Source organism: Ixodes scapularis, unplaced genomic scaffold, assembly GCF_016920785.2.
Source record: "Ixodes scapularis isolate PalLabHiFi unplaced genomic scaffold, ASM1692078v2 PGA_scaffold1__304_contigs__length_218370807, whole genome shotgun sequence".
Classification (NCBI taxonomy): Eukaryota; Metazoa; Arthropoda; class Arachnida; order Ixodida; family Ixodidae; genus Ixodes; species Ixodes scapularis.
The window spans coordinates 28,416,246-28,427,259 of NW_024609846.1; the positions used below are offsets into that span (position 1 = coordinate 28,416,246).

At 48.8% G+C, this 11,014-nt stretch overlaps 1 protein-coding gene and 1 non-coding gene across 2 annotated transcripts in view; both read left to right on the forward strand.

Moving 5' to 3' along the window:
* Positions 1-11,014, forward strand: part of LOC8027089 (scoloptoxin SSD14) — an 85,206-nt gene that overhangs the window by 4,758 nt on the left and 69,434 nt on the right.
* Positions 7,765-7,848, forward strand: Trnas-gga. The gene has a single exon. It is a non-coding gene; the product is annotated as a tRNA-Ser (tRNA).

Consider the following 11,014-nt stretch of genomic DNA (forward strand, 5'->3'; position numbering starts at 1 on the left):
TAGCCGACCACCTTAACTAACGCAATCGATCGCAAAAAAAGAAAAAAAAAAACGATTTTGAAAACTTTGCTTTTCGTTTAGAAGGTCCAAGAAGCCAATCTGGCGAGGGTTCACGCGGATTCTCGGGAGGATTCACGTGTATTGTCGCGAGAGTTGAATCCGGACCTACGGAGATCTTGCGTCACAGAAGCGTCGCTGTGGGCGGCCTTCCATCATTGGCTCACCATGACGGCCGTAACAGGGTCCATTCCACTTTGATCGACGGAAAGGAGAATTTCGTCCCAACGCCAGATTTGACGGTCGTGGTTTAGGAACGTGATCACCCGGAGCTTTCATCGAGCTCTTTACACGCACCATTACACCTGTCCTCAGCAGCGGATGATAGGTGGCCAGGATTAGGAGCATCGAAGAAGATGATGGTTGTGCCGTCATAGGGCAGAATATTAGGAGGACGTTTTTACTGTTTCCATAATTTGTTCCTCAAATTTTCGACTGGTGACGTCAGGACTGCGTAAAAGTGCGCATTGCCACGACCCGAGCGGTGACGCAGCTAGCACGGCGGTGGAGCCAGTGGACAGCGCAGTAAGCTGTTACGCAATAGTTGCACCTAGAAGTCAATGCCTTTCTCCGTCCATCGCTAGTGAATGGAAGCAGCGCTGCCTAGCTTGCCTCAGCATAACCGCCAGGAAGCGTACGACAACGAGTGCGATGCAAGCAAGCGGCGACGCCAAGACGGACGCGTCTCTCATCGTGGTTCGGCGTGCTTGGGAAAGATCGGGAATCCACTAAGAATGACGTCATACGTGGGCGTTGTCTCGTAGACGGTGTTGATAGTCCGCTCTGCACCTGGCGAGTCGGCCTCGGGCTGGGTCGGCCGAAACGATGCCGGCTGCTGCAGTGGAACCCCCTGCAGCTAAGACAGCGATGACGCGTGATCCGGTGGGACCTGTATCGCATCTTCTTGCCACTTTGGGGATACTGAGACACCCGGGTGGACACTCAACACTCTGGCTAAAGACGCGGTTTTTTGGTGGCGCCGAAGCAGTATGCCTGCTCCGAGATCCCATTCCGACCTCTCCGAGGCTAGCAGAGCGCTGTATACCAATGGATCAAGCCAGAGCTGACAGTCTGTAGAGCTAACAGCCAGTAGAGCTCTACTGACAGCTTCCGATTATCTCAGTTGATAGAGCGCTTCGCTAGTCTCGGAAAGGTCCCGGGTTCGAATCCCGGACCTATTTTGTCAGCGGCCACCAGTCGTCAAGAAGGTGCGAGCTTCTCTCCATTTCAGCTAGAAGCCTCCAATTCATTCTTACGCAAATCTCCTCGGGGACTTCTCCAAAATCTGATCACATCAAATAAATAAACCGAAGAAAAAGCAAATTTGACGATATCGTTGTACTTAAAGGGAGAAACTTTAACGCAGAATACGTTTTTGATGAGAGTAACGCTTTCAAAGCGAAAGGCGCGGAAGCGGAACGCAGAACCGCTGCAACCGGAAAAACGATGTGTCACCGCCGCAACGCGACTTTCTAGCGGGTGGCGCCTCGTTCCTATTGGCTGGCGTAAGCGATCTTCGTGCCACTGTGACGACCAATGGCGTTCTCCTCGTAAGTCGCGGTTTGATCATCGGTACAAGCGATTGCATCGAGATTGACCGACCCCAAAACGTGTTATACGTACGATGATTTCTGATGAATGCTGATAACGTTTTGCTGAATTCTGATAAATGTTTGTAGAGAAGCCATTTAACCAACGTATGTACGACCGCTAATCCGGGGTATTTAAAAATGACTAAATGCCATTCCAATATTCTTTTTTAATTACAGTGCCTACCGCCTGGGATCAAGCTGTAGTATTCTTGGAAATGTTTAGACGAGCGTTTTATGTGGAAAGCTACGCTTTCAAAGTATGAATTGCCGACATGAGCGTAACGTTTTCATCGCTCTTTGTCCCTCGCCGTGCGATTGTTGTACAACCGTCTGAGCAGACAGCAGAAGGTGCTTCCACCGGCCGATCTGCTCACTGCTGCAGACTCGTGCTTGTGCCTCCCTTCTTCCTTGGAACCCCAGAAAGCAACACTGGCGGTAGACATTTCTTAAGCGTGAAGTGTGTAATTGGGTCTGAGCCATCGTCAAACACTCACACAGCCCTCGTGTCCACTACATGCTCAGAGCCCTATACCAATGGCTGTGTCGGAAAAATGGCGCCGCCAGCAACATCCTAATAAAGCCCACTTAAAAAGAAAAGACTAACATAAAAAGAAAAAATCATGAACCATTCCACTCTGCGAAGGTGGATGTCCAGCGAATCTTTTGAGCACACGGCACAGACCTGCCCCGAGGAGGCGGAGGAAACTAGACACGCGCGACGGCACCGCCTCCCGGAGGAAACTAGACACGCGCGACGGCACCGCCACCCGGAAGAAAGTAGACACGCCCGACGGGACCGCAACCCCGGGAGAGCGGAGGGAATACAAACTAGGTACGCAAGCGCTTGAAACGACGACAAAGAGAGGGTGGTGCGAGCGTAGACAAGGCCGACGCGGGTCGCACGCGGCAAATTTTTGAGAAACCTTTATTATCTACCTGAGGGTCTACTACTCTTGAAAATGGTGCCTATTAGTAACTAATCTAATGAAAATGCATATCCAAGTGATGGGACGTATAAGCCTTTGCATAGAATGAAGCAATTTGGCATCAAATTTGGTATCTTAGTTTTTTTTGACGGACATGAAAAAGAAAAATGCACGGAACCCTAGCCATAAACAGCTTCGCTGTAAAAGTTAGTTGTTGAGTTGCGTCGTCAGCGATGAACTGCAAGTGACGGCTGTGCGTACCGCTCATTCGATCCGTTTCGTTGGTTCGCGACGCTGTGAACCGGCCCCTCTCAGCCGCGTTGCTCTGTCAACAGATGTGGGAGCGCACCATGGACGGATATTTGTCGTGGACCGTAATCTGGAATTTGTTTAGGCACGGGGGCCCGAAGGAGCGGTGGATAAATGTGGTTTTATTTCTTTCCCGAAGGGACCGCGAGTCGTTGGGCGGTGCTTGGAAACCAATGACCGAAGAGACCAAAGCGGCTATTGAGTGCAACTTTTTTTTTCTAGAGCATAGTTGTAACCCGAGACTGGGGATACGGACAAGGGACAAAACACAGAACGACAGGGACGAAGTCTCAAACGCAGCTACAAACTTTATTTCACAGGACAAACATATATGTCACTCGCCACCCTCGTCCCCCTCTTTTTCCCTTCCTTTTCCCAAAACTCCACCCCTTCCCTCTTCCTTTTCCCAAGCCCCCGTACATTCCAGTCAAAAACAATTTTGATGGCGCCAACTCCAAGTTGCCGACAGATCCCGTGTCTACAGCCCACACCGCGACATCCCGAGGTCACTCCGGCTCTCCCAAACACAGTCGCAAAGACGCCGACAGAACCCTTGTCCCCCCACACACACCGTGAAACCCCCGAGGTCATCCCGGTTCTCTCAAACCAGTCAGCCGCAAAAATTTTTCGGCTTCCGAACTTAAGTGGACGGACGTGTGACTGATGCATTCGGGAGACGTCTTTATTCTAATGGTCTCTCTCACTAATCTTTTCATGTCGTTGTTTTCTTTTTCTACAATCTTTACGTCTCCCCAGGCTGGAGTGCAGTCGGCACATTCATTCAAATGTTTAGCTATTTCCGAATTCGTATCATTGTTTTTTACATTTCTTTTATGTTCCGATAATCTGTCATTCACACATCTTTTGGTTTGACCTACATAAATGACACCACATTTCATTGGTATCTCGTACACTACACCGATCGCGCATACTGTAGACTTCTCTCTGTGCGCCCTTTTACACTGGTTGGGTGTTCTCAAAAATGGGGTCAACCGGTCCAATCTGAAATCCCTCTCAAAAACTACGTCGGCGCCGAACTTCTTTGCGCACGCCTTTAAGTTGTGTGAGATGTCATGGTGGTACGGGATAACCGCCCAACGACCCCGCCGGGGCTCTAGACTTCCTTTATTTCCCGAAACTATCTTTTTTATCTGTCCAATTATGCTATCACCCGAAAACCCAGCATTCCTCAGTCGACACATCTGCTTCTCCACTGCCTTACTAACGTAGTGGGTGCAAGATCGGTTTAAGGCATTGCCTAATAATGATCTAATAATGCCGCATTTAACTGTCCTGGAGTGGCAACTCGAGCGCGGCAGGATAGGTTTCGGCATGAGTTTTCCGTACTCCCAGCATATACCATTTTTCACGTGAATCTGCAAATCCAAAAACTGCAAACTCCCAGCTTTCTCTCTTTCTAGCGTAAATTCCAATTCTGGTGCGGACTTCCTGACTATTCTTTCCAAATCTCTTCCCAGCTTTTCTTCTGCCGTACACACTAAAATATCATCGACGTAACGTCGGACAAAACCTACGTTCTCTGGCGTTCCTCCAAGAAAACTCAACACACTGGAATCTAGACTGTTTAAATAAATCTCCGACAGAATCGGCGCCACCGCTGACCCGATACATACACCCTCTTTTTGAATATATTTTCGTCCACTGTACTCAACCACTGTTGATTGCAAGTAATAGTCTAAAATACGTAAAAAACTGTCAACCGAAATTCCTGCTCCAGACTGAAATCTTACAAGATTTAGCTCCAGGTGGTCTTTGACCCGTTCCATCAGGAGATTTTTCTCCAAGGAATAGTATAAGTTTTTTATGTCCATTGAAAATCGGTGTAGTGTACGAGATACCAATGAAATGTGGTGTCATTTATGTAGGTCAAACCAAAAGATGTGTGAATGACAGATTATCGGAACATAAAAGAAATGTAAAAAACAATGATACGAATTCGGAAATAGCTAAACATTTGAATGAATGTGCCGACTGCACTCCAGCCTGGGGAGACGTAAAGATTGTAGAAAAAGAAAACAACGACATGAAAAGATTAGTGAGAGAGACCATTAGAATAAAGACGTCTCCCGAATGCATCAGTCACACGTCCGTCCACTTAAGTTCGGAAGCCGAAAAATTTTTGCGGCTGACTGGTTTGAGAGAACCGGGATGATCTCGGGGGTTTCACGGTGTGTGTGGGGGGACAAGGGTTCTGTCGGCGTCTTTGCGACTGTGTTTGGGAGAGCCGGAGTGACCTCGGGATGTCGCGGTGTGGGCTGTTGACACGGGATCTGTCGGCAACTTGGAGTTGGCGCCATCAAAATTGTTTTTGACTGGAATGTACGGGGGCTTGGGAAAAGGAAGAGGGAAGGGGTGGAGTTTTGGGAAAAGGAAGGGAAAAAGAGGGGGACGAGGGTGGCGAGTGACATATATGTTTGTCCTGTGAAATAAAGTTTGTAGCTGCGTTTGAGACTTCGTCCCTGTCGTTCTGTGTTTTGTCCCTTGTCCGTATCCCCAGTCTCGGGTTACAACTATGCTCAATTTACACCAGCTAGCCTGCACCCTCACCATTGCTTCATTTTTTTTCTAATTTGCTGCGTGGTGGTTTCTACTATTGTGGTGTATAACCCCTTCGTTCAGCGCCACAAGGTGGATTATTTGCCGCCAAGAGGTAATCCTCTCCTTGTTTGTTCCGCTAAGGGGTGTGGCCGTACGAGCGAGGAAAAAGAAAGTTGGCATTAACCAGGTTCTGAGAAAAAAGAAAAAATAATAATCCGACGAATGCGCGTTCGGAGAAATCAAGCGCATGTAAGCAAAAATATTAGGTTATGGCATCCTCCAGTAACGTTGAGTAACGTTGAGTCCGTGATAATAGGGACCTTTAGCAAACCGTTGCCGTGCTCTGTGTACCGCACTATCGAAGCCTTTGAAGGATGCTTTTATGCACGCGCCCGGGTGATACCAGGACTGCGGGGCGCGGAACACTGTAATGGTTTGCTAAAAGTCGCTTTACACACACACACACACACACACGCACACACACACACGCGCACGCACACGCACACGCACACACACACACAGAGAAAGAAAAGAAAAAGCCTCGACCAAAAGAGTTTTTTTGTTTTTTTTTGCAAAATGTAGTGATGTCTTTTTCTTGTGCTTCGAGGCGAAAGGAGAAGCAGCCTTCGAAGGGCGCGTCTCGTCGGAGACAGCGTGGCCGGCGAACCACACCGTCCAATTAAAGGTGCCCTTTTTCGAGAAGCAATCGATACCTCAAGATGGAGATAGCGTCCAGCTTTGCTCCTTCGTCCGTCCAGACGGAAAAACAAAAGCATAAAAGCAAGCATAAATTGTCAGCCATCGCAGAAACTGCAGCGTGACAGCGGTGCCGATGGACGGGCGGGGTTTCCGCGACGCGCTCTTATTTACGGCTTGTAAAAATACTCCGTGTGCGGGCGGTGGAGCTCTCGAGACGGGAGTCTACAGCTTGTCCGGAAAGCTTCGGGGATATACATCTCGCGTTGGAGAGCGGGCGCCTGGGGCTGACAAGGTCGCTCGGGACATTATCACTCTCATCATCATCGTCATTATCGATACCACGATTATCACGCAGTAGACGTTAGGCGGAGTTTTGTTTCTACCGCGACCAATCTTGCAGAAATGACGCTGACGGATGCCCCTCGCTTTCTGCGACGTCGGGTGAAATGACGCCTTTTTACTGAGTGGCGCCATGGTTTTTATGGAATTAGAAGACCGAGCTACTGCTGGAGTCCTTATGCCGGAGCAGGCGATGTTAGGCGTTGAAGAACTACGCGGGCATTCCAAATGTATTGGAGGAGAGTTCTTTGCACGTAACAAACACCACCAGCAGCATAACGCGATCATCCTGTGTCTGAATGGGCTTCCTATCTTCTATTGCCACTTTGGAACAAAAAGAAACACATTATCAGAATTATTTAAAAAAAAATAACGTAAATTACACGTTTTTTTTTAGAGAACTAAAAAAAAAAAGGGCATTTGATCAGCGTCCACGCTGATCAAATGCACCTGAAAATGATCGGTAACTTGCACTGTCGTTATCTCTAAACGCAATTGTTCGTGTTCTCCAGCGTGAGCTGGTTCGTGGCCCCTTTCTTGGTTTCGCGACGGCGTGAGCGTAAAACAAAATAAATAAAAAAAGGCTCGGGAATGCACGGTTCGGTACATGACCGGACCGTGATGTCACGCGACCGGATAATGTGATTCAGCTGCGTGCAAAATACAACAACAACAACAACAACAACAACAACAATAACAACAACAACAGAAAAACAAACACATCACAACCTTAAAATTAATTATTCATGAAAAACGTATCGACGCTTAATCAACGGAACGCCATTTCAATATCTGATCTCCGTATGACGGACGATCGGCGCAATGTCAACTGATCGTCATCGTCATATCGTCCAATAAGTAGCGCAGCGGACGCTGTCGAAACACATACCCGTCATATGATCGTCCCGCAATTTTAGAACAACCTTCCGTTGGCTTGGTCAGCGGCACCGATAAAATAAAAAACCAAAAAAAAAATGACCGCATCTCCACGTGGTGAATGATGTTGACTGGGGCGAAGCTCTGGTGGTGCTGATGATACTGATTTTATTATTCATAGGTAGTGCTGATGGGTCTGATTTTTTTTTTATTGCTCATAGGTAGTGCTGAGTTCCGGGTTGCGTTGGTATGGAATGTGTGGTATGGAACGTGGTTATATACGCATTTGAGCATTTGACCGCAGCGCCCTCTCGTCTATAAACGCTGAGCCAGTGCATGCAAAGTTTCAGCCATGACATCCCCAGCTCTTGAGGTACTACCACATCTCAGAGCCCCCTACTCGTCCCGCAGTCGTGGCCGAGTGGTTAAGGCGATGGACTGGAAATCCATTGGGGTCTCCCCGCACAGGTTCGAATCCTGTCGACTGAGCAAACATTTTTTCCTTTTTAAGAAGACAGATGGGATGGCAATCGATGTGAGCACGGATGCCGGACAAGGCTAGACCTTAAGGAGACTCGCCCCTAACACCTAGAGATTACAGATAAGATGCTTTGAATCTGGCGGGTGCTTCGTAGTGGGTGGAGATTTCGGCAACGCATAAACGGGGTTTCCGGACGCTCTAAAATAATCGTAAATAATCGGCCACCCAAGATAAGCTTGGTTGGTTTTGAACGTAAACATGGAATTATTTTCGGTGTTTTCGCGAGTGTCCGATGTGATACCGTAGGACCGGTCCTCCAATTTACACTGACTCGCATTTTGCATGGTGACAATGAAAGCAGTTAAAAAAAAAAAAAGAAAAAAGAAAAAAAAATACGAAAAAAAGAGAAATACAGATTGATTTGCAGTTCGTTACACCGTGTGCTGAGAATGCAAATGGCGGCGTCATATCGGTGGTCGTTGAACACGCATTCCGCAGAGCCGCTATCAAATAGTACTTTGGTCAGTGTGACCCTCGGGGAGCGGTTTTCGCAGTTTTCTGTCAGAAAGCTGCTTTGTGGCCACCCGCGTGCCTTCCGCTCGTCCGTGTCCTCAGTCCCGCTGGTCTCGGGGTGCCGATCATGAACCATTGCGCTAGCTCGAGTAACTTAGTACTTTATTTAAATACAAATAAAAATACCTAAAAAGTTCCTTTTCAGCTGGCGCGGCTTCAGGTGTTCGATCGCCACTTTATGCCGCGTTCAACTGCTAACGCACCGAAGCAGGTGTGTGAGGCATCGTTCAACGACCCTCCCATTGGTCACACAACAAGTGTCATGGTAATGAAGCAGTTTGGACCACGCTTGAGACGTGGATAACCGTGCCATCGTGCCCGCAACAAACACAGTGTCCTTTGTATCATCTACGAGCGGTGGGGCTGCAACTCTCTGCTCTCCTTGCGGACAGCAGGCTGCGCGCCCGACGTGCATTCAATCAGGCCGTCTCGCAGCTACATCGCGTCAGTGGACTAGAGGTAAATGCCCGCATCAACTCGTCGTTTCGCAGCGACACCGAAGAGATATAAACAAACGGCAGGGACGACCGTTGTCGGCCATCTCCCCCAATGTCGTTGTCCATCTGCCTTTTTTTTTTCTTCTTTCTATCTTTTCGCTTAAGCCGAGCGACGAGCTCGGAGACAGCGTCTTCTTTGGCAGCGTCAAAGGGGACGACAGCGCCGGGAGGTCGAGGAGGGGGCAGGCGGCTCTCAGACTCCTAATCCTCGCGAGGGTTTTACACGCGCGGCGGCAGGACGACGAGAGATAAGAAATAAACGAGAGCTCGTCGACGAGACGGGGCGCGTCGTCTAGGAGTTGTTTAAAAGGGTCAGGCGAATTTGACGACGGAGACGTCGCCGTAACCATCCACCCATAAAGTCCCAAGAAAAGGGTCCAGCATTTTTGTTTTGTTTGGTTCCGTTTTTACGAGAGGCTGAGATTCTTTCGGCCGGTCGCGCCTTTGCGATGCATTTTTTTTTTTTCGTCGGGCATCGCGATTGTTTAGGCGACTGGTTCGAGGCGCGTAGTTAAAGGCACTAAGAAGGACGGAAGATTCGGATGGGGATGGCAGTCGTTGCGATAGACGACTGCCGGGATTGGGAGACAAAAAAGAATTGTGCGACGATTACGCGACGGGATGCGTTTAGACAGCGGTAGCTGCGCTACTTATTCGACAATAGGACGATGACGATCGATGGACATTGCGGCATTAGTGCGTCATACGGTGATCTGAGATTGAAATGACGTTGCTTTTATCTAGCGTCGATACGTTGTTGATGAAAAAATGTTTTTAAAGTCATGGTGTGCTTTTAACGCCTAATGTAGTGGAGAAACTGAATTTGTACATAGCCCACGTGACGTCAATTTCTTCGCTAAATTTAGCGGGGAACCTGAATTTGTCCCGTGACGTCAGGTCATGTGAAATCAGTTCTCCCGCCAAATTTAGCGTTGAAACTGAACTGGTGCATAGGTCACGTGACGTCCTTTTTTCCGCTAAATTTAGCGGGGAAACTGGCGGTGTTTACGCTCACGCCGTCACGAAATCGGGGAACGGGCCACGAACGGCTGTCGCTGTAAAACAAGGACAAATATAGAAAGGACACCACGCGTGTTCGAAGAAAGCTCACTTGGCTCTTTGCATCACTGCCAGTCTAGGCTTGCGTCTATGCTCGAAAAATCCACTGGGGATTTTACAACGCCTACACACATCCACTGCGCATACGTATCACGTTCAACAAATGACGCGACGCTCAAATAAATCCAAACGTGACGTTCGTTGTTCCTGCGGAGATTTTGTTTTGGATCAAAGCCTTTTTTCGGGTTTTTCATCCGCTGGATATTCTTCTCCGTGAAAACGTGGACTGACGGGCCTTTTTGTTCGGGTGTCGCAAGTCCCGGGGTTTGGTTTTTGGAGCCGACGTTTACGATCCGAGTTGGTGCACTGCTAGCATTTGGGTTATGGGGATATTTATGCAGCGTGTAGTTGGTCAGCCATTAAAGTTGCGACGAGTCACACGCTGTGGATGAGCAATTTAGCCAGTGCAGTACAACCGCTAGCCTGGGGTCTTTAACGTGCACCACGCAGTAGTGATACACGACCGCACGCCGGTACGATGCTCATCCAGATCGAAACGGGCAGGGGTGGGGCTCGAACCCAGAATCCCTGGGTTCTGCAGCGCGAGTTTTCGCTCCACGCGCGTCGAGCTGGATGTGCGCTTCAGCCCACTCGGCCACCAATCCCCCCACTCCTAGCATGATGTTCCGCTTTGCTATACTCAAGCTGCGTTTCGAGAACAACACAATATGGCGTCCAGTGAATACACGTGGCGTGAATTCGGCCGCTTCAAATAAGAGCACTGATCGGAGTTTATCACATACCACAACGGGTACAGGTGCAGTCAACTATCGACATTCCAAATGGTCGGGGCCGTCAGCTAGCTTCTTGTTACCTTTAGAACGACACATTTCGCTCCCCTTACCTCGCAGTGAGGATTCGGACTACAGCTGGATACGAGTAGGGTGCCTTCATGTGCGCTTCGCTTGGGGTGATGACATCTGGCCATTTTGTTTCGAACGCTTATTTTTATTTTTTGTCCCGAAGCGCGTGAAGGAGCGTGTCCCT